This window comes from Phoca vitulina, unplaced genomic scaffold (genome assembly GCF_004348235.1).
Source record: "Phoca vitulina isolate PV1807 unplaced genomic scaffold, GSC_HSeal_1.0 scaffold2, whole genome shotgun sequence".
Taxonomy (NCBI): domain Eukaryota; kingdom Metazoa; phylum Chordata; class Mammalia; order Carnivora; family Phocidae; genus Phoca; species Phoca vitulina.
Window position 1 is genome coordinate 80,606,743 of NW_022589705.1, and position 26,739 is coordinate 80,633,481.

The 26,739-nt window shown below is 57.5% G+C and overlaps 1 protein-coding gene across 7 annotated transcripts in view; it reads left to right on the forward strand.

Annotated features, from left to right (window-relative positions):
- Positions 1-6,429: 6,429 nt before the first annotated feature.
- Positions 6,430-26,739, forward strand: part of AHDC1 (AT-hook DNA binding motif containing 1) — a 64,528-nt gene continuing 44,218 nt past the window's right edge. For 3 of the 7 annotated variants that reach the window (XM_032390284.1, XM_032390265.1, XM_032390321.1), the window contains exons 1-2: positions 6,589-6,891; positions 7,128-7,222. The gene's annotated coding sequence lies outside the window, so the exon portion shown is untranslated. Of the gene's footprint in view, positions 6,454-6,588; positions 6,892-7,124; positions 7,223-19,823; positions 19,942-26,739 lie in introns of those variants that run through there. The other 4 variants (XM_032390292.1, XM_032390302.1, XM_032390310.1 and 1 more) reach the window with 4 other exon arrangements.

Here is a 26,739-nt window from a genome sequence, read left to right on the forward strand (position 1 = left end):
CTCGCCTCTACCACTCACTCGCTGTGTGACTTGGGGCAGGTTACTAATCTCTCCAAGCCTCAATTTCCTCCTCTGTGAAATGGCAATAAAATGTTCAACTCGTGTTCGCCCTCTCTGTCACTAGCCTTTACAAATTACGTATTCTATGCTGGGTGACCTGCTAAGTGCTCGCCGCCGTTGAAGCTTCACGGGACCCCATGAGGAGCAGGCTGTTGTATCTTCATTCTACTAGTAAGGAAACTGAGGCACAGTGAAGTAAGTAGTTTTAAGTAGAAGAGCAGGGGCTTGAACCAGGTCCTCTGACTCCGAAATCAGTGTTTTTAGTCTCTGTAGCTCCCTATAGTCTTCTCCTGGGACCAGAATACTCTTGCCTTTCAAAGGGGGCTATGCTTGGTACCTGGACACCGATTTAGTTTCAATGAGCTAGCAGAATAGTGAATCTCCTGGAGTTTGCCAGGCCCTCGTTTGCTCCACAGCAGAGACCAGAGCCACCTGAGCCTGGAATCCCTGTATCTACTGGTTTCCTACCCTCCCTCTGGTGCAGCCGAGCGAATTCTCCCTTGCACCCCCTTTTCTGTGCATCCTTCTGTTCCCTTCTGATAGAGCACAATGCAATTGATTAGGCCTCTGTTTTCTCAATTTCAATCACATCCTGGCCCTGCCTCCCTGAGATTACAGGCGGGTCACCTTGATTGCGGTTTCCACCGTTCACAAAACTCTTCAGTCGTTTACAAAACCATCTCTCGCCTCATTCACTCCCCCACCTGGCTCTTCTCCTCTGTGATGCTGTGTAGATTTTACTGGCTTAAGACTCAGAGGGCAATTTTATTTCCAAGTTCATGGTGGGGGAGGAGGACACCTAATTGACTAACGTTGGGTGTTTCACATGCATCATCTAATTTGATCCTCACCACGAGGCTGTGCGGCAGTGTGATTATTCCCATTTTTCAAAAGAGGAAATGAAGACTCCGAGAGGCTACAACATTTGCCCAAGGTCACACAGCTGGTTGGTAGAGTCAGGATTTGAGCCCTTGGACTTCAAAGTCTCATGCATCCCACTGTGTCATATTCCCTTATTTGATGGAGCAGCATGGGAACGTATAATACTAACCCAGAGTCAAGTTCAGGGAGGGCATGGTGTAGATAGGGGTCTGGAGTAGCCCCATATATGCCCGAGGATTATATTCATAAAAGAACCAAGTCATTTAGTAATTTTCACACATTTACTGATGTCTCCTGTAGGCTAGTCCTGACCAGGAGGCAGAACAGTAAATGATTACAACACTTAGGGGCAAAGTCAGTCTGGAGGCCAAGGGAGATTTCTTGGAGGACATGAAAGAAAAGTCTGCCTTATGAAGCAGCCGGAGGGCGAGATCATCTCCCATGGAGGGAACAGCATGTGCAAAGGCTCAGAAATATGGTAGAGCAAGGCCAAGTCAGGCAAGTGCAAATAATTATGTATGGGAGGAGTGAGGGTGCAGATGAGGCATGGAAGAAGAAGGTTGGGGGATTAGAGGCAAAAAGCAGAAGGGTCGAAAATCCAAGGGGTATGGCTCCTGAGTTGTAGAGAAAAGTCACAGAAGAAATCTGGGGGGTGGCCAGGACTTATTGGCGGTGTCTATCCTGGATCCTGGCCAGGACTTATTGGGGGTGTCTATCCTGGATCCTATTGTTTCGGTACTGAGCTGGATGGGCCTACTATCCACTCCAGTAGTTCTCTCCCCCATTTTACACACACACACACACACACACACACACACACACACACACACACACACTCCAGTAGTGCTCTCCCCCATTTTACACACACACACACACACACACACACACAGACACTCTCTCTCTCTCTCTCTCTCTCTCTCCCCTCTGGACGGTCCTGCAGTGAGTGATGTCCATACTCCCTCTAGTGTCCATTCTGGGTACTACACCCAGAACTCTAGGAAACTTTCGGGATGGGAAGACTAGGTCCCCCTTTAGGAACTTCCCACCACAGGATGGGAGATAAGGCACAGTTCCTGCTCTCAGAGAGCTCACAGTTTAATGGTAGTGAGGTGAATAGGACAGGCACAGGCTGAAAATGACGATAAAGGGTGTGTGGGAGAACAGGGTCGGGTCCTAACTCAGTTGGACAGGGGGAAGTCTGGAAGGCTTCTCAGTGGAGGTGTTGCTTCACCAGAGACTTGCAAAGGGAGTAAAAGTTTGCTTGGTAGAGAAGAAAGAGAAGGACATTCTAGACTTGACAGAATTAAGTGAGCTCAGAGGCAGGAAATGGGATGTGCAAGGAGTTATAATGAGGTAGGCGTGACTGGAGTGTAAAATTTGAGGGGCGTTTGTGGCTAAAGATGAAGACAACCAGGTAGGCATGGGTCATGTCTGCCAAGCATTTGGGCTAGGATTCTAAGCCCTGGACAATGGGAAGCCACAGGATTTTGAGCAGGGGAGTAACAAAGTCAGATTCACTTTTCAGAAGGAACCCTCTGGTGACCAAGGCAGAGCTAGGATGGAAGGGGAAGAGGCAGGACAGGGATACCCCTCTTGATGCAAAGAGCCACACCAGGTCACACTAATAGGAGGGTCCATAGCTTTGAGCAGGTCTGTGAACCATACATATCGACACATGTGATGTCATCTACAGACATGTCAGTGGGATCCCAGGCTGAGCACCCACAGACCACAAATCCATACTGATACACACACAGATGCAGGAGCCCAAGGGAAACCAAGGACATACAATTACCTCCAGACACAGGCTGACAGTGAGAACCACACATACCATACCCTGACAGACCTAGGAATTCTCACACACACACACACACGCACACACACTCACTCACACTCACACACTCACACATACACTGTGTGGCTGTCAAGGGCCCTACCCTGCCCCCTTCTGTGTCCCCATCCCCCCTCCCACCCCCGTCCTTCACCACCTCCAACAGGAACAAAGCTGACCTTTGCCCTCTGGCCTCTGGCCTCTCCTCCCACACCCCCTGCCCAGAGGGAGGAGCTGTTTGAAGTCTGGGCTGCAGCTGGGGTTTCCTGTTGCCTGGAGGAATGTGGGAGGACTTGCGAGGAGGAGGGGCTAGCCCAGGAGGAGGGATAATGGGGGCCTGGGGGCCTTAGATCCCACTGTACCACAATGAGGAGGGGCTTCCTGCTTCCACGGTCTCTTGGGCCCCAGCTCTGAGCTGTTCCCATCCTGAAGAGGGGAAGACCAAGGCCATAATGGCTCCAGTCCAATGGGTCTCTTGATCCTGGATCTGTAGCTCAGAGGCTTAGAAGAGTCCCTCAACCTCTCTCAGCCTCAGTTTCTCCTTCTGTGGGCTGGGCTGAACCACTCTCAAGCAAACCACACCTCCCCTGAGGTGAGCTCCAAGAGTGGGGCTAACCCTAGAACTTCTGTATTCGGGGAAGGCAGTGCCCATGCCCACCCAAGGCTCATTTCACTCTGCCCTTTACGTGAGCCCTAAGGGCCTGGTTCCAAGCTGCTCTGACCTCTCAGTTATTGTCATTATTTTTTTTTAAAGATTTTATTTATTTATTTGACAGAGAGAGAGACACAGCGAAAGAGGGAACACAAACAGGGGGAGTGGGAGATGGGGAAGCAGGCTTCCCGCAGAGCAGGGAGCCCGATGCGGGGCTCGATGCGGGGCTCGATCCCAGGGCCCTGGGACCATGACCTGAGCCGAAGGCAGACGCTTAACTACTGAGCCACCCAGGCACCCCAGTTATTGTCATTATTATCATCACGACTCAATCCCTCAACTTGCCCTTGCCAGTTTTCAAAGTGCTTTCATATCCTTGTGCTCAGTAAATCTCCACGGCCCTGCCTGTAAAACAAGGAGGGAATTACTCCTCTATTTTACACATATGGGAACTGAGACTTGGAGAGGTGAAGGATACGAGAGTTGATGCACAATCAGAACTGGGCCTGTCTGGCTCCTATTCCACAGGGCCTCCAAACCCTATAGTCCCACAATTTTATCCCTAGACTCCCACCTCTACTTCCTAGGGTCTAGGTATACCCTCGTCTGCTGCATTGAAACAAAAGTGGCTAGAGTGAGCTGAGCCCAGAAAGGATGATGCAGGCTCTTCCAGAACCTGGGTCCTCTCCTTCAGGCCTGCCTTCTGGGGGAGCGTACAGCTACCCTGCCCAGCCTGTGGTGACCCTGACACTGTTTCTGAGGACTGGGTAGCCCCCTTTTAGACTGCGGCTACTGGCGCAGACATGGAGAGTTGACACTAGGTGGCGGCAGCAGCCCACGGGAAGAATCAGCTTGAGTTTGTCTGGGAAGACCCCCCCCCCCCAACATAATTTAGAGAAGCTCCAAGAGAAAGACCAGCCTCCAAACGACTGGAAAACTCGGGAATGCTTGGTTTCCAGTGATGCTCAATACCTTAGGGGCTAATAATACCCACCCTCTCTGGGAAGGGGGCAGCTGAAACAGCCTGGATGGAAGGTGCATGCTTGGAAAACACAACCTAACGTCTATTACTCTCTCACTCAAGGAGCCATGGCCCAGCCAGCTGATCTTGCCCTCTGCACCTCATCACTAAACCTCTCCCCTCTCATGCCTTTCCCAAATTGCTCTTCGTCTCAATCTACCTGGGGCTTCCCATCTCCCCTAAAACACCCAACTTTCTCCCAAAACTTGATTCAGACTAGGTAAAAGAAAGGGGAACCTGAGCCTCTTCCACCCTCCCAATGCTAAAGTCTCTCCCACGGGGTACCAGCTAGATCAAGATGCCAAAGCCTCATGTATTTGCGATAACTTTAGACTCAGGCTTCGGACCCAAAAAGGCCCCTAACAACTTAAACCGCTGCTTTCATTAATATCTGACCTTAGAATACTTCCCATTCAATGAATAAATCTTTGAACCCAAGGTCTGCCTGCAAAGAGAAGCTGCTCCCAAATGGGGGCCTCTCCAGCTGGCCGTGCCAGCCCCTTGATGCCAGATAAATAGGTGTACTGTTTAGACTGTTTAGAACCCTCACTCTCTCTCATTGCTGCTGCCCTCCTAGCCCTGCCCCCATCAAAGGGCCAATAGAGGGTGCCCCCCAGAACCCTCTTCTTTTGCCCTTTGGGGGTTTCAGACTGTCCTAAAGGAGGTGCTTGGGAGGGGGAGAGGTGTAGGGAAGGTGGTGACAGGGAGTTGTAGTTGGAGAAATGTCACCACCTGCCTTTGTCACACTCTGGCCATCACCCTGCAGGGCCGAAGGAGGACTCAAAAACAGGTGGCCCAAGAACAAAGGCACTTGCGGAGGAGCTTCAGACATGGGGCAAGACAGACAAAGTCAGCAGAAACATGGCTAAGGAATGTCAGACACACAGATGAAATGGGAGACTAGCAGAGTACCAGTCAGGGCTGATGCTGGTAGCTACTGAGGACAGGACAGTGATCCTGCATTATTCTCAGTGTCCCCTGTGAGCTCTACATATCTCAGTTAACATCTGTTGAATTAAAGTACCAAGGGAGGACACACAGATGCTGGGAGTGAAGGTCAGACAGAGACCTGGGAGTCACAACCTCCTGCCATGGCCCAGAGGTTAGGCAGTGGGGTAGGACCAGTGGGCTGTCCAGCTACTTCCCCCTTGGTAAGGAGGCCCAGGCAGGGCACATTCCCATCTGTGGGGATAGGCCAGGCAGGGGGCCTGGAGCTAGGGGCTGGATAACAGATGTGACCTGAAGAGGAGGTAGGTGAAAGTGCTGAGCCCAGCCCCTTGGCCGCAGCAGGAACTCTGAACTGTTGAATCTTGCTTCCTGACACAACCAAAATGCTCAGTCGAATTCAGGAAGGGGGAGGGGTGCTATTTGTGGATTATCCAGGACTTCTGTGCCCTGGCCACCCTTGGACTTCTAGGAAAACTAGGAGTTGCAGGGGCTAAACCCAGCGGTCAGAGCTTGGGACGGGGGTCCCTGAATGAGGAGGAAGCGGTGGTGGGGCTTTGAGGTTTCTGGAGCAACCCTCGCGTCAAAAACGTCGTGCTTTGCTCGATAAGAAACCTTTTCAGAAAGGGAGAACGTCCCCAGACTCAGAAAGCCGGTCTTCCCCTCTCTCTTCTTCATCTATCCTTTAATTGGGGCGCCCCAGAAAGTCGCAGGCCCTTTGGCTAATCCCTTGATTCCCTATTCGACTCATTCCATTCTCAGACCCCGCCCCTTCGCTCCCACCCGCAACCTCCGCTCAAGCCAGAGCCCCCCGCAGGGAACAAGGAACGAGAGAAACATCCCTAGTCCTTCGGGAGAACCGGCACCCTTGGTAAACGGAGGACGCGCCCCCCTCCCCCACGAGGGGCCCGCGCGCAGTCCCCGCGGGCTCCCGGCCGCGCCGTCGGGGCAGCCGGCTCGGCCCCGCCCGCCCAGCACGCCGAGCGGCCGGGGTGGGGACTACAAGTCCCGGCGTGCCGCGCGCGCGCTCCCCCCTGGGGTTCCGGATGGTGAGCGGCGAAGGTAAGGCGAGCTCGCAGAGGCAGCGGCGGCGGCGGCGGAGACGGAGAGAGGCAGGCAGGCAGGGCGAGGGCGAGAGACGGAGGGAGGGAGCGAGCGAGGCAGACCAGACAGACAGACAGGCGGGCGGGCGGGCGGGCGGGCAGAGCGAGCCACCCGCCAGGCTGCGCTCAGCCCCGCTCGCAGCGGAGAGAGCAGAAGGCAGGAGGAGGGAGGGGAGGAGGAGGGAGGGAGAGAGGGAATCCAGCTACCACCACCCAAAGCCAGCGTCTGCTTTCTGTCCTCATTTCCTTTTCCCACCCAGCTCGGAAAGCAGAGAAAGGCAGAGAGAGCGAGAGATAGAGACAGTCAGAGAGACAGACAGACAGCCGGAGAGCGGGAGGGAGGAGGGCGGAGGAGGAGGAGCAGGAGGAGGACTACGCGGGGCGCGTTCCCTCCCAGGTTTGCAATGGGGGGGTGGGGGCGGGGGTGTCCAGGGCTGTGAGAGTGTGTGCGCGGCGGGGGGAGCGAGGGGGGCGCAGAGAGCGAAGGAGTGATCAAGGTGGGGGGGGGGCGCCGCGGGAGCGGGGGGCCGTGTCCAGCGGAGTTAGCGGCGGAGAATGTGAGCCGAGACGCGAGCCATGCTGTCAGCAACGGCGGGCGGCTCAGGGCTCCTCCACGACTCCTCTCCCCAGCAGCCGGGCGCCCGCGTCGCTGCCGCCGCCGGAAGACTGACGCCCCCCAAAGCCCCTCGCCTGGCTCGGACCCACGGAGCCGGCAGCCCAGCACTCCGGTGAGTGGCGCCTCCTCCCGAGCCCTAGACCCCGCTGGGGACCGGCCGGCCGGGCTCTTTTGTGCAGCGCACCGGGGGGGGGGGCCCGCGCCCCCTCCGCGCGCCCCGGTCCGGTCCGCGGGACCCGGTGGCTGCGGTGCCCGCGGTGCGATCGGTCTTTGTTTCCACCGGGGCCCGCGGCTCGGCTGGGCTCGGCTCGAAGCCTGGCAGGCAGCGCCGGGAAGGGGGAGGGGGAGGTGGACGAGAAGGGGGGGCGGGGAGGGGGGGTTCTCGGGTTTCCTGGCCGCCCCGCAGCTCCCCCGGCTCGGGGGCGAGGTGCGCGCCCAGCGCTGCCGCGCGCCCCCTCCTCCTTCCTCCTCCCTCGGTCTTTGGATTTAAAACTGCAATTTGCTCTCCAGCTTGCTGAGAATGTGGGGGGGGGGAGAACGAAGGGGGGACCGTGGGAGCGGAGAACAAGGCTGGATTTTAGGAACGGCGCTGGGAAAGGGGGAGACTGCGGAGGGAGGAGCCCCTCCCCTCCAACCCCCAAATCCCAAGGTTCCGCTGGTGCTCTGGGAGTTGAGGGGCGGGGACCTAATGACCCGGAGGGGGTGTGGGGCGGAGGAGGGATTTGGGGGTGGCCAGGGCCGGAGGGGTTGGGCCGCGTGCCCGGTTACCTGGCGAACAAAGTCGGCTCACTTTTGCATAAATAAATAAATAATCGCCTATCAATGCGTTTCCTCTGGGGCTCTGATTGAATCGGGTCCCCTCTTCCCCAGGGGGTGGGGTGCTGAGTGACAGCTGTCAGCCCCCTGGGCCGGGAGCTGGGGGTGAATTGCTGAATCCCTGTGCCTTTTGGCTAAGGGCGCCTTCTCCTGCTGGGTCCTGGTCCCCGGGCAGAGCCAGAGGGGCAGGGGGCTGGCTCTGAGTCTAGGAAATAACCTTGTTTCCTGTTCTACAGGAAAAGGGACAGCGACCCAGAGTTTGGGGGCTGGGGATGAGGACTAATGGGAGCTGGAGGGGTTCCCTAGCAGCCTGACCCCCCCAGCCTCCTGCCAGGCGAAGGGGCCAGCTGAGGGAGGAAGGATGTGGGCCTTGCTGGCCGGAGGCGGGAGCTGGGGCTGTCCCTGAGGCGGGCAGCGGGCACAGAGCGGGAGGAGGGAGAGAGAGAGAGAGAAGCGGGGGCGGGAATTCTCTACCGCAGACCCTGGGGGCCAGGGCCAGATGTGGAGGGGTGGGGAGTCCCCCCTCCCTCCTAGCTTGGGGGCCCTGGGGCCGGGCTGGGAGGGGCTGAGCCTGGTGCCCTCGGTTCTGCACCAGCGCCTGACTGGCAGGGCCAGCTGAATTTGGGCCCAGGCGTCACCCTGGGAGGCAGGGCCAGGCTGCACCAGCCTGGTCCCTGAGCACAAGGAGGGACCCTTGGGGGGCCTGTGCCTGTCTGGCTGGGCAGGCGTTTCCCGCCGGACCAGTTGGTGTCAGGCGGGACTTGGCCCCAGCTCCCTGGGCAGAGCTCAGGGTGTGAGGACAAGCTTTGCCTCCGGGTCAGGGTGGCCACATTTTGTCCGCTGCTGCTGCTGGCGGGGCGGGGGCATGTGCCCGGGCCTGGGCAGAGTCCTGCCAGGAGTATTTGGGGTGTTTCTATTGTTGGCTTGTTCCTGTTCCGTGTGGCCCCGTGTGTGTGTGTGTGTGTGTGTGTGTGTGTGTGTGTATAGCTGTGTGAGCTGGGGCTTTTAAGTGAAAGATTACCAGTGTGTCCATCCCCCGCACCCCTGGCTTGGAGGGGGGGCAGGCTGGGTTGTGGTGGTGAGCTGTGGGGGGACCCCCCAGGTGGCATGTGCATGCCGCTTGCCATCTCCCTCCTTGGAGCAGATGTATATTTATTTTTATAGCAATGGAAAATCAAACTGGATAGTAAGTTGAATTCATTTTTTTTCTCCTGCTGTGTCAATAGTTGGAATAACCCCCAGAGACTGGTGAACTTCTTGCCCCAGAGCTCCCTCCCTTCAGAGGTTGCACAGATCAGTGAGGGTGTGAGCTTAGGGGGACCAGTGGGCACCAGTCCAGACCAGTGATTCTTGTCCCTCTTGGTCTGGCACTGGGGCAGGTGCCTGGGTGGGCAGGTATTATCCCCTCCCCACACATCCCCCCTAGGCCCCGGGGTGTTGTCTGGCCTCAGCCACCTCCTTGGTCAGTTCCGAAGCTGTGCCCAAGCCCTCGGGGACGTTCTCCTGGTGGGCTCCCTCCTCCTGCCTGGGCTCCCGGCCCACGTGCTGATATTTATTTTCTGTAGTAAAATCCATTTTTAATGCCGTTACTTTTGAAATAATATAGAGAGAAACAAATGTGATGTGTTTAAGTTGCCCTCTGTGAGTTTTTAATGTGATCTATGGCTGAGGTAGTGATGGAAGGAGCTGTTGGGCTTGGAGAAATTTGGTGTCATAAAGAAAAAGAGCTTGCTGTTTATTACGGTTGCTGGGCTGGGGGGTCTGGAACAGGGTCGGGGGGCAGGGAGCCCCAGCACCCCCAGATGCTGTGGATGGATAGTGTAGCTTCTCAGTTTGGGGGTATGCGCGTTCCAGGGTTATTTCACATTGCTTCCCAGACCTTGACCGGGACGTTGGTGAGGGGGCTTGGGAGTTGGGGGGCTCTGTTAACCCCATTCCACCTGCTTAGGTCTTGGCAGGGAAGCTGCTGGACCCCCTGTTGAGCTAAGTGGAGGTATACTGTTGGGAGGTTGGACTTGGACCCTACTGGAGATTAAGGGATGGGATCTCCACCTGAGGTTGCGGCTGTGCTCCAGACTTGAGGGGCCAAGTGTCCCTGGCTGGAAACTGGGGGGGGGGGGGGGGGGGGGGGCGGGGGGGGCTGCTGCTCTGGACAGGCAGAACCCTAGAGGGGCATTGCTGGTTCTCAGATCAGTCTGGAGCATTGACTTTGAGCCACTCCCTCTACTTGCTTCTGTTTCCCATTGGCTAGGGGCTTTCTCCAGGCTAACCTGATCTCCCTCATTTCCCTTCAAACCCCCTATGTCCCACCCCGAGGCCAACTTTTTTTGTTTGTTTGTTTGTTTGTGGAATACAGAGCTCTGTGTCTCCTGCCGGTCACCCACGACCAGGGGGTGCCGCGTGCCTTCATACCAGATGCCCAGACACTTCTGGTCTGGCTGAGTGAGGTCAAGCAGACTCACTATTACGGGATGGAGCCCAGCTCTGTCTCTGGGTCTCCTGGGTCTCTTGGGACAGCTCGGAAGAGAGGGGAAGCGGGGATGGGGAATGCGGGAGGGAGCAAGGATAACATTGTTGCTAATGCCAGCAGATGGGCCCCCCCAGGGAGAGAGCTAGGGGACCGAGGCGAGGCGACGGGAGAGAGACCCAGACAGCCACGTGCCAGGTGGAGAGAAGGAAAGATGGTGGCAGAAGCCAGGGATGAGGGAGTGAGAAAGCAAACAGTCAAGGGGAAGAGCCAGGATCACAGCCCCTGGAGGTGGGGCCCAGGGGACCAAGAAGGCCTAGGCGTGTGCCATTCCCTACCGCACAGCCCGGAATGAGCAGGCATTGTTTTTGGAGGAGGGACAAGGAAATGTCTCTGGCACGAGGGAGGAGGACAGGTGGAATAGAGAGGGAAAGACTCCCACAGGAGGAGGGAGAATGGGGAGACAGGGGTGTGCCGGGGGGTCACTTGACTAATGGTCCTGCCCCAGGGCAGCGTCTCCCTCTGCCTTCTCCAGATGTCCGGGAACAGAACAGAGTCTCCTCCGGACCTGGGCCCAGGGCCTGAGGCAGGAACAGTGCCCCACAGGTTGCTTGTGCTCCGTGCCAAGGGGCACCTGGGATTTTAAAGGCGGGGAATGTTAGGGTCCAAGAGATGCCAGGGGCATCATCCAGTTGGACCCCCTCACCCATCGTTTGACAGGAGTAAACCAAGTCTAGAGAAGGGAGCCATTTGCCCAGGGTCACAGATACTTGGCCATGCCAGGCCTGGGACCCAGGTTCCTCGCACTCTAGCAGTCTGTAGTTAGAGAATAAGGACAGCTGCAGGGGGCCTCCTGGGTGCAGAGGGGGGCCGGAGCCCCAGAGAGAGGAGCAGGCAGGCACCCTTGTGGCCAGAGCCCCCCCCCCAACCCAGGGGAGGGGGAGGCGCCGCTGGCGGGAGAGAGAGGGAGGGAGTGGGGAGAGGAGGGGAAACAGTGAGTCAGGCTTCCAAGAGCTGAGGATGAGAGAGCCAGGGCTGGGAGGGAGAGGGCAGGGAGGACTGCTCAGAAGCTCAGAGAGGGAGGGGGCCCAGCCGGGGGCAAGGAGAGCTCTAGAGGGAGGGAGCCAGCCTCTGGCCCTGGCCCAGCGGTCGGGCTGTGTGGAGGGAGCAGCCAATATGGACTTTGCTCTTGGTAGGTCAGCTTCCCTTTCTTTCTCTGTGATTCCACGCCAGGGTCTCAGGAGGAATAACTGTGCCCTCCCATCCCTTCCTCAGTTTCCCCATCTGTTGTGGGACTGTGGGATTTGGACTGTTCTTGGAGAGGGAATAGGGGCACAGAGCAGACTGGGAGGGTACTGAGGGATGTCACCTCTAGCTGCTGGTTGGGTGCTAGAGGTATTCTTGGAGGCTGCCACCAGTGCAGGGTAGGGCGCGTGTCTCTGGGGTCGGCTCCTTCTTGAGTCCTCTGAGTTGCTGGGTGGGAGAGTGGGGGTGGCAGGCCATGAACTCTAGGGTACACTCTGCGCGCGTATGTGCGTGTGCGTGTGTATGTGAGAGAGAATAAGGTGCTGGTCTGGCAATGCTGGGTGGGCTACCTGGGGCCTCTCAGGATGGCGAGTGCCTAGACAGGATCAAGGTCCCCACATGTCCAGAACCAACCTCCACTTGGGGGGGGGAGATACTCCTATATCCCCCCTATATCCCTATGGGTCAGAGGCTCTGGAGAAGCTGGGAGGCGGGAATGGCCCCTGTGGGAGCTCCATATGCCTAGAGCTAGAACCAGAACTAGAGCCATCCCCAGGGACTGCCTGGAAGGGAGGAGAGAAGGACCCCCCTCCCACCCAGCTGACAAGAAACCAGGAGCTCTTAGCCCCTCCTCCCAAGGCCTGGCACCCCCCCCCAGCCCCTCCCTCCTGGATCCCAGCATCTCTGCCATTGGCTAGGGGATAAGGAAGGTGGCCACCGAAGATCCGTCTCCTGCAGGGCCTAGCTTTGGGGGGGAGGGGGCACTGGTGAAGTGAGGCCCCCGGCCTCCCCCCTTACCTACACATGCACAAACTCAGCTTCAGTGAGGCCCTGCTTTCTCTCCTCTTTCTGCTCTGGGGTCCTTGGCCTGGGAGCCCAGAGGAGGGGCTGCTTCTGCAGCTGGCTGGCCCCGAACTCCCAGCTCAGCCCAGCTGCTACCGAAGCTTCCAGAAGCTGCAGCTCTGCATCCCCTCCCCACCCCCCTGAGCCAGGAGAGGCCTTTGCTGACCTGGGGGAGGGTACCTTGGGGAGCGAGTGGGCACCCTTAGAAGGACTAACACAGACAACCAGACAGATGGGTGGTGGAACAGATGGACAGAGACACCCACGCACAGGCAGACGGAGAGAGACGGACAGATGGACCAGGACAGGGAGAGACGGACAGACAGAGGTGCTGGCAGAGAGAGGAGGAGTCAGAAAAATGGAAGGGCCTGGGGAGAGAGAAACAGACAGAGAGACTGAGACATGGAGACACGGAGATCCCAGAGGGGAGACAAGGTGACTGAGATAGGAGGAGGAGAGACTCGGGGAGAGGGTGAGAGACAGGAAGAGATAAAGAAAGGGGAAACCCAGACAGAGAAAGAGAGAGAGGAGAGGCAGAGAGGCTTGAGACTACAGACCACAAACAGGGATTTGATGAGAATCTGGAAGGTGTTTTCTCCTGCTTCCCTCCCCAAACCCCTGGGCCAGCCAAGTCTCCATTCCTTCCACCCCCGGCTCAGTTTCCAGCTGCTAAAGAGGTCAGAGAGAAAGAGAGAGAACAAGAGAGGGAGAAGCACGCAGAGACCCCTCCTCCCTGCTCTTTTTGTTGCAGAGGGAGTTACTAGAGCAGTTTTCCCAGCCCTGACCCCTACTCCAAGATGGACATATCTCTTGTGTCAGAAAACATCACACTCACCACTCACTGGGTGTCTCCTTGTGTAAATGCACTCCCGTATTCATACCTGTCCGCACAGACCTTCACACACACATACACACACACTTTATGACGTGAGTCTCCACCCTCACACTCATCCCACATCTCACAAGTGTAACTGGGGAACGCATACCTATGCTTCCTTATCCCTAAAGGTGGTGACACACATGCTTCGTCATGGGGTCTCAGGACCTGCTGACACACATGCACACACAATCACACGTTCACACATACAGTGGCAGTCACACCAGAGCAGGGGGAGGGCTCTTTCTGGAGGTGAAGATCAGTGTTCCCAGGTGTCTGGGTAGGGGTGGTATGTCCTCCTGCTCCTTCCCAGCTGGTGGGGGCCCTGTCAGCCAGTGGGAGCCTTCCTAGGGAGCTGGCGGGTGGCTTGAGTGATGTGGAAGAGCCATTTGAGAGTTTGTGAGGGTGAGCGTGTGCACCTACGGACACGTGCACGCACGTACAGGTGCAACGTGGCGAGTGTCTGTTACGGCGTGCGTGAGAAAGAGATGATCGCGTGTGAGGTGGGGTGTGGGTGGGACAGGGAGAGCCAAGGTGCGTGGAGTGTGTGGGTGTACGTGTGCTAGCTCCTGGCCGGGCATGGACGTGCGGACGGGTGTGTATGTCACAGGTGTAGTGGGGGTATATACACCAGGGTACAGGGCCCTGGCGGTGAGCTGCGTGTGTGTGTGTGTGTGTGTGTGTGTGTGTGTGTGTGAGGGTGCAGTGTTAGGCAGATGTGAAGGTGGGGGTGTGTGTGTGGGTGTAGGCAGTGTGCGTGTGTGAGGGGTGGTAGCTCCTGGGTGAGGCTGTGAGCTCGCAGCCAGGGTTGGAGGGCTGTTTTCCAAGGCCAGGACGCTGCTTGAACAGAGGCCGTCAGCATGAACACATGCGAAGGGGCTCGGAGGCTCACAGTTGGGCACTGACCCACACAGACGCACAAGGACAGACATACCCGCCCCTGTCCTCCCTCTTCCTCTCTCCTGGCGTCAGTGGTTTTCAAAGGAGCCTCCATGAGGACTGTTTGCTGTGCAGTTCCCCCCACCCCCCAGCCTGTGCCTCTTCAAACACAGTGATGCCCTCCAGGCAGCTTTGTGGAGGCTCCTGCCTCAACCATCTGAAGGCAGATGGGTGGGTTGAGATCCGCTGCTGCCCCCCAGGGAGCGAGGAGGCGGCTCTGCTCCTCTGGCCTGGGCACGGGCTGAGACAGATGGACGAATCCCCCCCGTTCTCCACACCCACACACAGGGTCTGGGGGTGGGCAGGCACCCCCCCCAGAAGAGGGGTTCTAGCAGGCAGCCCCTGAGCAAAGGCTAGGACTCTGTGCCATCATCTCCAGGGGCACCTCCCCTCACCCTGAGCCCCATCACGTGTCCGAGCACAGGGACCCAAGTGTGGCCCCTAACACCTGAATATACAGCTGCTCCGCCTATACCCACAGCTCCAACACCCCAAACACACAACTGCTCCGTCTACAAACACACAGCCCCGACACTTCCCCATACGTCCGCCCTTCTGACACCCAGCTGCCCCATATACACACATAGCCCCAGCGTGCCCGCAAACACACAACCACCATACACCTTCCCACCCAGACACATCGTTACAGCCCTGGTAACGAACCCAAACCCAGATTTTATGATCCCCAGCATACACTCAACACACACACACACACACACATACACACACATACATATCAACTCCCTCTTCAACCCAGCACCTCCATGGACACACCCAGGACCCTAGAGCAGCCCTAATACCTTCCATATACTCAAGCTCTCAGAGCACGAACACCTCACCGGACACACACACATAGACTCTGCCTACAGCCCCAGCGTTTCCCCCAGCTGCAGCCCAGCACCACCCCAAACACACCAGCCCCTACACCTTTCCAGACACACAGCCTCCCCCGCCATCACACATACGCACACTGCCCACTCAACACCCGCTCAAACAAGAAGACCCTCTTCAGCCCCACCATTAACCTCGAACACAGACATAGCTTCAGTTCTGGTATACTTCTAAACAGATAACGTCCCCCCAGCTTCTCGTACTTTCCCAGGTGTGCACATGCACGCCCCCCCACAGACCCAGCACTTCAACAGGCTGTCCTCTGTATGTCCCCAGCAAGCCCCAGCTCCAGTCCTTTCCTTGGCCATCTAAGGGCCCAGGGACAGCCCCACACCTCGCCAAGCACACAGTGACAACCAGCCTCAGTGACAACCCTGTGCCCATTCACCCCTCAGGAGCTCACAAGCAGCTCTGCCCTGCCCCCCTGGGCCCCCTGCCTCACCCTGCCACATAGCCCAGCTCAGTTCCTCTGCAGCTCTCATTCCCAGCCCCACACCTACCAGCACACCTCCCCCCACAGCACTCTCCATCACAGCTCCCCCCCACCTCTTCTCGGGGTCCCCCTCCCCCAGACACCCTCCCAGCCAGCCTCAGCCAGCCTTGCACACACACTTGCTCGCTCTTATGTGCTCCCTCTCCTTCCCTGCTGTCCAGTCCTCCCCCACTTCCCAGAGCCTCCTCTGCCTGGGGAGGCGTCTCCGCCCCCTTCGCTGCCCCAGGCCTTTCATTCCTGGACAGTGAGACTGTACATCTGGTTCAAAGCTGCCCCACCCAAGACCCTGTGCTCTGGGCACCCTGGCCTGGGCTTTGGGGGTTTGGGGCCTCTTTGGGGGCTCTTGGCACCTGGTCGCCCTGGTCTCTCAGCCAAGAACTCTGAGTACCCAGCCCTGCCGTGGCATGTATGTTGGGGGGGTGGGGGGCTTTACCCCCAGCCTGCACATTCTCAGGTGCTTGCCAACCTGCCCCCCCACCCTTGGCTTACCTGAGAGGGGCATTGGGTCTGGGCTTCAGGGAGAGAGATGGGTGAGGTGTTCGCTTGACATGCTCCCCACTCCCCCCCCCATCTGGGCTTCGGGGCTTGGTCTCCCTGGGAGTCAGTTCCGACAGTGAAGGTTACTTTACTAGATGCATGATTTTAAACGGAATCTCCACCATCTGTTCCACCCCCTAATTACAGATGCACAGAATCCGCCTCAGAGGGCAGCGTGAGGGGAGTGATTTAGAGGCTGAGCTGCTTCTGCCTGCATTAGGGCTGGGGAGATTGGGGGGGGGGGCTCTGGGTATTGCTCACAGCCCCCCACATCCCATCTCTTTCCCAGAGGCCCCTCATGCCTCTTCTTGCTGGGGAAAGGCTCAAAGAAAGTTTCCCCCTATCCCCAAGACCTGAAAGAGGCAGCAACTGCAATACCGAGGGAGGGGTCCCCAACATACCACCTGCATCCCAAGCCCCAGGTCCTGGGATGCCGGCTCCATTAGAGCCTTAAAAAATTCAGTGGATCGATCTCCTGCCTGCTTCTTTGCCCTGGGGAGCCACAGACTCTGGCCTGGCCCAGCTGTCTGCCCACCCCAGGGGTAGCAGGGATTGGTGAGGCAGAGCGGGGGTCAGAGCGGAGGTGGGGGCAGCTGGGTTCTGGCAGCAGAGGACATGGACAAGCATGCCAGGACCCATCAGGTGTGTTCGCACGTGTGTGCCCATCCGCCTTGGCGCCGCTGGCACGCCTGACCCCAGCTTGAGCCGTGCTCTGTGGGGCTAGACCAGCACTGGGGGCCGGAGGGGATGGGCCGGGGCCTCAGGGTTCCAAGGGGCATCGGGCTACATACGCTGTGAGGACTGGTCCACCTTTGCCCGTAGGTGCCAGGGACCTGGCCCCCAGCCTGCTTGGTGGTGGCAGTGACGGGCACGCTGCGGTAGACGCTGGAGCATTCACTGCAGGGAGAAAGGGAGCGAGGTTGGGCTGGAGGAATTTTAAAGATTGCTGCAGGCAGGAGGGTCTCTGGAACCCCGTGGAGCGGGCAGTCATGCAGAAGTAATCCTATCGCCGCCTGCCTGGAGGAGTGGAGGGGAGAGGGGGCAGGGAGGGGAAGGATGGAGCCCCTGCCCCAGCCAGCTGTGGAGGGCGCCAAGGACCCCAGGGGCCTTCCCTGAGGAGGCACCTTGTCTTCTCCATGCCACTGTGGCATGTGCCCCCTGGAGGGGCAGCGCCACAGCTGGTGCTCAGCTCCCAGCTCTGGGTATTATAAATAATGCAGCTCGGAGGTGGCGGCCAGCGCAGCCCCCGGTCACCTTGGGTCGCCCAGTGTGGCGCCTGCAGCTGCCAGTCCTGTGGCAGAGCCCCTCTCCCTTCCAGCCTGCTCCTCCTCTTTTGCTGTGTGAGCTTGGGCCAGAGGCCCAGCCTCTCTGGGCCAGGGCCGGGGCAGCGGAGTGTGGAAGAACCCAGAAAGGCCTGTCCTTTTGTCCCACCCCCTGGCCCTCACAGGTTAGCTGGTAGCTGGCTCAGCCAATCCAGGCCGGGGAGGGCTGGCCCGCTCTATCGGGGCCTCACCCATTCTGGCTCCTCCATTTTGCAGATGGAGTCACCGAGTCCAGAGAGGGAAGGATGGCCAAGGCCAGCCAGCTGATGAACCCCTCCTTCCTGCCCCATTCTGCTGTCACTCAGGCTCTTCTCAGCCTCGGCTCAGCTAAGAGCAGGGCCTGGGGGGGAGGGGGGAGGGTGGGCGGGGGATGTTTGGGAAAGTGGTTGCGGCTGAGAGGTTGCCATGGCGATGCTGCAGGATGCCGAGCTGAAGTGGGGGTCCTACAGGGTCTCTGGGGCCCCCAGCTCCACACCCCTGTGGTCTTTTCCTCCCCATCTCCTGTCCCCCACCCAGATGCCTGTCAGGCGGCTTCGGTGACAGGCCGGGTGGGTGACAGGTGGTGCAGGTGATGGGCTGGGTGGGTGACGAGCTGGGTGGGTGACAGGTGGTGCGGGTGCGAGGCAGGCAGGTGACAAGCTGGGTGGTGACGGGCCCTGCTGATGACAGGCAGGGGGTGTGGTTGGCGAGGATGCCGTCTCCTGGCCGCTGGCCTGTTGCAGCCCCCCACCCTCATGCGTGTGCACACACATAGACTCTGGGCACAGAGCTTGGGGCTAAGATACTAATGAGGTTTATTACGTGTGGAGGGGCAGGTGCCCAAGCTCACTAATGAGAGGCCTTTAACAAATAGGGGAGACAGCTGGGGGTTTCGAGGAATTTGGCTGGCCCTCCTGAGCTGAGGCCCTGGGGGTCCCAATCTGGCTGGAGGATGGCTCATTCTCCAGCCAGGTTGGGACCCCTCCTCCCCTCCCCCGAGGCTGCTTGGGTTTATGTTAGTGCTACCACGATCCTGATAGTTACCATCGTTCAAGCATTTGATCCGCTGCACCAGACGCTTACGTGCATTTTCTCCTTTCAACTCAACCAGTTACTGGAGGGAGGCCCTGTTACCCATTCTACAGATGCAGAAACTGAGGCTGAGAGAAGGCAAGGGACTTAACGAGGTTTCTGGTGCAGCTGGAATTTTAATTCAGGTTTTTCTGTCCCAGAGAACATGCCCTTAACCACCCTACCAGTAAAACTCAGGTCTTGGTCCAGACTCAGACCCTCTTTTAGGGCCTCAGTTTTGCTCTTTTGGAAAATGGATGTGTGGTGGAGGGGTAATCACCATAAGCTCATCAGCTCCGACTTGGGTGGCTTCGGGGACTCCCCCAGGTAGCTGCCCCAGTCTCACCCCATGTGGCCCAGATTCTGGACTGGAGAGAGGGCAGGGCTAAGCGGTGAGGGAGCTGAGCTGAAGAGGGGACACCTGGGATGTGTGAGCCACTTCCTGCATCATGCGGTGGGGAGGCTGAGGCCTGGAGAGGAGCAGCAACCGCCCCAGGTCACACACCCTGTGAGCTGGAGGCCCCCGTGGGATCCTAGGTCTCCTGGCCTCTTGAAAGGGCGGGGCTGGGTGTGGTGTCTTGGCTGGGAGGCTGCCTCCTCCTGGGCCCCACCCACCAGCCTTAGCTTCCTCCCTGGAGTTGGTGAGCCCCCAGCTCCTAGGAGGGTGTGGGGGGCTGTTGGCGGCCTCTTTAGGGCCATGCCCCCTCCCCATCAATCTGGGTCCCTAGTGTCAGTTGAGCCCCTCCCTTTGGAACCCATTGGGGTGGAAACTCCCTGGCAACAGCTGATGGATGGGTTAGGGCCCTGACATTGGCCTGGGGCCACAGCATGACCCTGGAGGGACCAGGCTGGGGCTGGGGGCTTGGAGGGAAATTTAAGAGAGAAGAATTAGGCTCATAAATCTTGGAGCAACTCAGTTCTCCTCCTCCTCGACCTTAATCTCTTACCAAACCTGCTCTCCAGCTGTACATCCAAGGCTGGGGGTTGGGGGATTCCACCTTCCCATTCCTTTTACCCTCCAACTGATGCTCAGCCCCTCCTGAAACCATACCCCCAATAGGGAAGAAAGAGTTGCAGCCAACCCTGCTGTTGGGCAGGATTAAGACCTTGTGTGTCCATACTAATGGATTTGGCCTCTGATTTATAGTGGCAGGTAGGGCAGAGGGCTTCAGTGCCTCAGTTTCCCCAGCCTTGAGTTTGAAATCCTCTCTTGGTGCCTGTCCACTCAATCAGGAAGGAGCATTAAGACCGAGAGGGATTTTGCAGCTGCAGGACACATGGCCCTGTCCTCAGAAGCCCCAGTCTGAGATGAGAAGCGCAGCCCTGGCCTTGGGAGCCCTCAAACCCAGAGGTGAGGTCTAGAACCCAGGCTGGGCGTGTGCTGAGGTTCAGGTGGGGAGTGGGTGGTGCTGGGTGGCTGTCCTGTGACGGCCTTCTGAAGCAAAGGCTGTGGCGAGGGGGAGGCCAGAGGATGGGGAGTGGTTTGCCTAGGGGCTTGGAGAGCCATCTTTGGTTGGTGGGGGAGCCTGGAAGTGTCTGGCTTTCCCACAGCCTTGGGCAGCAATAAACTGGAGTTCTGGGGGCCCTCCTGGCTCCCCAGGGAACCCACTGCTGCCTGGCCCTGGGGACCCAGGCGTCCTGGCGGGTGAGGGCGGGTCTCCAGCAGGCGCCCTGCCAAACCCCGCAGCCTGCTCACCAGGAATCTTGTTGCTGAGAGATGGAAAATCCCGGCCGGGCCTACAGCTCATCCCTCCCCTCCGGGAGGAGGAGGGGCCCAAAGATTCCTTCCTGCATTTCCCCCCTCCCATTTGGGGCAGGGCTCTCCTTGGTAGTGGGTGGGGCTGGGGGGCCCAGGACAGGCCTCTAAGGCTCTCAGTCACATGTCCTGGAGTCCAGCCCAGCCCAGCCCAGCCCGCAGTGGGCACCAGGGCACTCTGGAGGCAGAATGGGCCTGGTGCGGCTGAGGAGAGGTGGGGGTGGGGTGCTGAAGCCAGAGGGGGCCTGGATGGGGGCCGAGCCTGGCCCTGGCCCCACTGGCTCCCCCAGGGCGGAGGGTGAAGAGTTGGTTCTCTCCTTGGACAGGAAGACGAATGATCCCATTATGGGAGCGTGATTTTATTCCACGTGTCACGGAGTCTGAGATTAACTTGCTCACCAGTCTGTGACAAACCCCTCACACCCAACACACACACACACACACACACGCACAGAGACACACATATCCTTGGTCTCACGAACGCACATCCCACAGGCACAGATAAACATTTCCACGATACAACACACAGCAGAGTCTCACATACAGAGACACAAGAAAACACACACACTTAGATCTAGACCCACAGCCTCAAAAGCACAACATTCCCTCACACCAAGGCCACACAGACCCACGGCGACAAAAAGGCAGTCCCGGGGGATGCTGGCAGCCCTACTTCAACAGGCACAGAGCAAGGACGCACAGTGCCCCGTAGACACAGATAAACTTAGACACACATGAACCCAGACACAGTCACGCGGCCAGGCGTAGACCACCAGCCGCACACGCGGAGACAAAGACAGGCAGGGACACACGGCCGGCGGTGCGCACACAAGCACAGGCGTGCACCCCCGGCCACAGACAAAGACAGATAAATGCCCAGAGGTTTTGCTGTGGACAGATGTAGGGAGCACGCACATCTGGGCCTCCTCGACCTCCTTGCCCGGGGACATGGTAATCTGGCGCCTGTGGCTCCGGGGGGGGGGGGGGGGGGGGGGGGGGGGGGGGGGATCTCTGAGGAATCTCTCGGTCGGAGCCCCCCACCCTGGGCCCGGGGCCAGCCCCCACCTCTGGCACAGGGCCCGTGGCCGAGGCCGTGGCAGCCACACCCTCAGTAGAGCCGCGCCATCTCTTACCCTGCCCGCCCGTTGGACACACACAGGCACGCCGTCTCCCCCTGCCCAGGCTTCCACCCCCCCCCCCCCACGCAGAGTTTCTCACTCGCCCCCCCCCCCTCAGGTGTCCCCTTCTTGCCCGTTGGCTTTCTCCGGCACTCCGCGCCCTCCAGCCCGAGCACACATGCACGAGCTCCAGCACCTACACCCACAACCCTCATGACACACACCGCCACCTTTTCTCCCACAGAGCCACCAACACGGCACAGAGGCTCCCCTTCCCCCGCACCCTCGCCCTCTCACACGGACCCCCACAAGCGCCCATGCGTGCGCTCCTTTACATCCTCACCTCCTCTCGCACAGACTCATTCACAAACGTGACACACACACACTCCCCGACACACACCCTCACCGCCTTCTCACATGTGAGCGTGCGCGCACACACTTTCAGAGCCTCCCTCACACCGTCGCTCTCCTTCCTCCGTCTCTCACAAACACTCCCTCTGCCAAGACTGTAGCTCTGCTGCAGAGCAGCCCCTGACAGTGTTTGTCACTGTTCCCCACTATGGCCTTGGCCTTCCTGGCCTCCGTCCCTTCCCCTCCACCTCCAGCCCTGGACACTGTGGCCTTGTATTCTTCTGTCATTGCCCGGTTTAGCCAACAATTGCACACGGAGCATTCAGTCAGCAGTGCTGATTGAGCCCTGATTATTGGTTAAGCATTGGGGGCACTGGTGACAGCGGTCCTTCCCTCATAGAGCTCTCAGTTTTGTGACCAGTTTGTTTGTTGCTGATCTCACCTGATGAAATTTTAAGGTAACCCTTGATCTTGTACGTTGAGGGATGTGTAGGAACTCACAGGAGGAAAAAGAGAGGGGAGGTGTTCCAGACAGAGGGAACAGCATATGCAAAGCCTGGAAGTAAATCAAGGTATGGTATGGCAGGAACACGGGGCGGTGTTGAGCCTAGAGGAGAAGCAGCGTAGAGGCCAGATGTCCCAGACTTTAGATGCCTTGCTCACAGGTTTGGATTTTGTCTAGTGGGCCACAAGGACTCATGGGAAGTCTTTAGGGACAAGACAAGGTGGGGAGAGACTAGAGGCAGGGAGGCTAGTTGGGAGGCTTGAGGAGTCCAGATGGGAGATGATGGTGGTCTGATCTAGAAAAGGCAAGTGGGATGGAAGAGTAGACTCCTTGAAGAGCAAGGACCGGTGACATCCCAGTTCTAGAGCTGTGACCTCAGGAAGGTCCCGCAACCTCTAAGCTGGGCCCATCAGGTGAGGATGGGACAGTACAGGAGCCGGGCTGGTAGGAAATGCCCAGTCAGTGATAGCCACTGTTGTCCGTAGCAGTAGGGCGTGGGGGACACCGAATGAGGAGGCGATTTCGTGAGCACCTACTGCGTGCTAGTACCTAGTACCATGCCAGGGGCTGGGGCCCAGAGGTGAGGTGGCCCGCGGCTCTGGGTAGTTCACACACCTGATAACCACAGGAGACGGGGGAGGGCTGAGCATGGGGGTGAAGGCAAAGCACCCTGGAAGATTACAGGAGGATGAGGCAGCACCTGGCAGGGTCTGGGTGGCTCGTGGAGGAACTGGCGTTGAGCCAGACCCTGAAGAGGCTGGTTGAACTTGGGCAGGCAGAGGTGGAGGGAGGAGCTTCAGGTTGAGGGCACCATGTGGATAACAGCCCGAGGGCAGGCCAAGGAGTCTAATCCTTGTGTGAGACATAAGACTGGGGAGTCTTGGGGTGGGATTATGGAGGAGAGGCCTTGGTGGCCAGGCTGCGGGGTGGTCAGCATGGGGTTCATTTGTGGTGGTGACGTGGAATGGGCCCATGAGAGACTCTGCTCCAGGCTCTGCTGCTAAGCCATTGGGTGACCTCAAACAAATGCCTTTCCCTCCTTGGACTCAGTTTCCCCATCTGTGTGATGAGGTGATCAGTCTTGTACTGGAGGGGATTTCTGGTATCCCGTCTCAGGGGTTGGCCTAGTCAGCTTTGTAGGGCATTTTCTGCGCCTCAGCAGCGCTTTCTTCCTGAGCATTCTGAGCGAAAGAAAGGAGCAAATCGAGGGATTCCCCAGACAGATTTGGGGCCCTCTGAGTGAGGGGCCAGGAGCTTAGCATGGAAAAGAGGCATTTTTGCCAGGATCTGACTCCGAGTCCCAGAGGTAACCTAGAAGAGAAGGCCAAGGTCCCTCTTCCCTCCTGCCCTGACCCGCGCAGTGATAGATGTGGGCCATGTGCCCAGGAGGGCACAGTGCCCAATCCCTGGCCCAAGGGGTGTCAGGACCCTTCCTGCCCACTAAGGGAGGAGCAGGGCTGGAATTCAGGAATGTGGCCCAGGGCTTGGAATCCCCTGGGGCTGAGGAGCCAGGAGGCCCATCTCAGGGTGGTGGAGGCAGGTAAATGCCTGTGGGTTCTGCCATTGATATTTGGGGTCGCCAGGAGTTGTGGTATAAGGCAGGTTCTGGTGACAACCCCCCCCCCCCGCCCCGTACCCTGGATCCTAGCTGCAAGGGGCCCTTTAAGCATCTCACCTGTGAGGTGGGGCTGGTAGAGAATTAATTTCCTGTGCTATTTTAATTTTGCTGTATTTAATTTGCTGTTTATTTTAATTAATTAACGGCGGGTAATCGTCTATCCTAACTTGCTGCCGCAGGCTCCTCTTACTTCTTAGGGGTGGAAGGCCAGGCCAGGTGATTGCTCAGTTAGAGATGGGGTGAGGGGGAGCCCTGGAGGCGTGTCCCTTTTCGCCTTTGCCCTTCTCAACCCTGGGGTCTTCTCCACTCTGCCTGGCTCTCCTCCAAAGGGCCCTCCCTTCCCTCCCTCACTTGTGGTCCCTCCTACTCCTCCCTCCCCTCTCCCCAGTATGGCTTCAGGGCTCCCTGTGCAGTAACTTGGTGAAGAGAGGCCTGACACAAGGCCCCTGCCTCCCCGCCAAGCAAATAGATTTTAATGTCATAGTGTGGTGGTTTAAAGGATAGGGAGCTTGGCTTGCAACCCAAGCAGTATTAGGGGCTGGTTGGGGAAACTTTCAAAGGGGATCTGCTTTTTTAATGGCAGGCCCCTTGCCCATTCCAGTGCTCAAACAGTACACCCATCAGGCCTGTAGGACGCTAGCATGTCCACCCCCCTGTGAACACATCTTTGGCATGTTTTCAGTCATTGGTTAATCTCTAGGATGGACTCTCTAGGGGAGGATGATCCCCCGTAGAGATGAGGAAATGAGGCTCAGAAAGGCTAAGTGACTTGCCCAGGGTCACACAGCAACTAGGAGAAGCAGGGCCTGGATTCTGGCTGCATAGAAAGAGTTAACAGTTGGAGGGAGGGGAGGGGAAGTGGCTTGGGGATTAGGGTAGGGGGTATTAGGATCAGGAACTGGGGTCCTCTGGCTTTGGAGGCTGTGGGGAGAGGAGGAGTGGGTCCTTGCCACAAGGGGCTTCCCGAGGTATGAGGTCTCAGCTACCTGCTCCCATTTCCTTGTGTGTCTTCAGTTGTCTGTTTGGAACTGGGGTTTGCTTTGTCACTCGCACTGTACCCTACCAGGGGGACCCTTCCATGGCTAGTTGGAACCCTACTTTTATTTAACAAACACTTACATAGCATTTACCATGTTCCATGCACTCTTCTAGCTTTATAGGTAGATATTCATTTAATCACCTAGCAGCCCTATTATTATCATTCTTATCTTCCATATCAGAAAACCGAGGCTTAGAAAGGTTAAGTAACTTGCCCAAGGTCCCATAGCTCGTACCTGGTGGACAGTCTTTGAACTTGGAACACTGGGATCCAGAGTCCTTGTTCTGAACTACCATACTGCCCTGCCCCCCCCCCCACACACACCTGCTGTAGGTGGGAGATAGGAGCCCTGAATTCCCTGGAGATGGCAGCTTGGGGGAGCCTCTAGCCTAAGTTTAAAGGGAGATCCAGGGGCGCCTGGGTGGCTCAGTTGGTTAAGCGACTGCCTTCGGCTCAGGTCATGATCCTGGAGTCCCGGGATCGAGTCCCACATCGGGCTCCCTGCTCAGCGGGGGGTCTGCTTCTCCCTCTGACCCTCTTCCCTCTTGTGCTCTCTGTCTCTCATTCTCTCTCTCAAATAAATAAATAAAATCTTAAAAAAAAAAAAAAAAAAAAGGGAGATCCAGCCCCACCCTCACCAACCCCAAGTCTGCTAAGACCTGTTCTGTGGTGGAAGCAGTCAGAACATCAGGGTGGGCCTGGCTGGGAGATTCAGATCAGCTATTGGGAAGCCTCCTGTGGGGCCTGGATTACCTGCTGCAGTGCTGGCTGGGGTGGGGGGACGACAGTGAAGGTGGGCCTCAGACTGCACCCTCAGAGACTTCTTCTGGAAGTTTTCTGACTGGAAAAACAAGGCAGGTGTGTCTGAACAGCTACCCACAGTTGTATAAGACAACAGGGGAAAAACATCACAAAACGTGATGCAGAGGAAAAGAGTTTTGAGCTTTAAATCCTGTTACTTGACACCTTTCTGAGCCTCAGTTTCCCCATTGGTCCAGGGGAAATAAACATGGCATTGACTGGAGGATTTTATGAGGCTCACATGAGATAAAGTATGAAGGGTTTGAGCTCAGGAGTGGGGGCTTGGTGAACATCCATCTCGATGCTAAGGTCCAACTTCTGGAGAAGGAAAGGGTCCCACCCCTGCGGCTGCCATTGGAGCAGAGCAAGATGGGAACAATGAGGATGAGGAAGGCTTTGAGAGTTTCATCTTTGGAGTCTGGCTGCTTGGGTTTAAGTCCCAGACATGCTGAGTCATTTACCCTCTCTGGGCGTTGATTTCCCTGTCTGTAAAATGGGTATTATAATTGCGCGCCCCCCCCCCCGCACTGGGTGTTGTGAGTATTAAACTAGTTAATTCATGTATTCAGTAAGCAATATTGAGCACCTACTAGGTGCCAAACATATTGCTACTCACTGCAAATAATAAGTGGTCAATACATGTTAGCAGTCTTACTGTTATCATCATTCATATTGGGGGTGGCTATTTAGAGAGGGGGCTGAGGCTTTTAGAACAGAGATGAGTGACACAATAAAATACTATAGAAGTAGTAAGAGGCTGATTTATTACTGAGCGCTTACTATGTTCCAGGCACATTAGCTCCTGAAGCACGTACTTGTATTGTCCCCATTTTGCAGGTAGGAAACAAGTTCAAAGAGGTGTAGCGACCTGCCCAGAGAAACACAGCTAGTAAGGGGTAGAGCTGGAGATTGAGAGACTCAGAAGCCAGGCTCTTAATCACAAAGCTATAAACCTACTTAA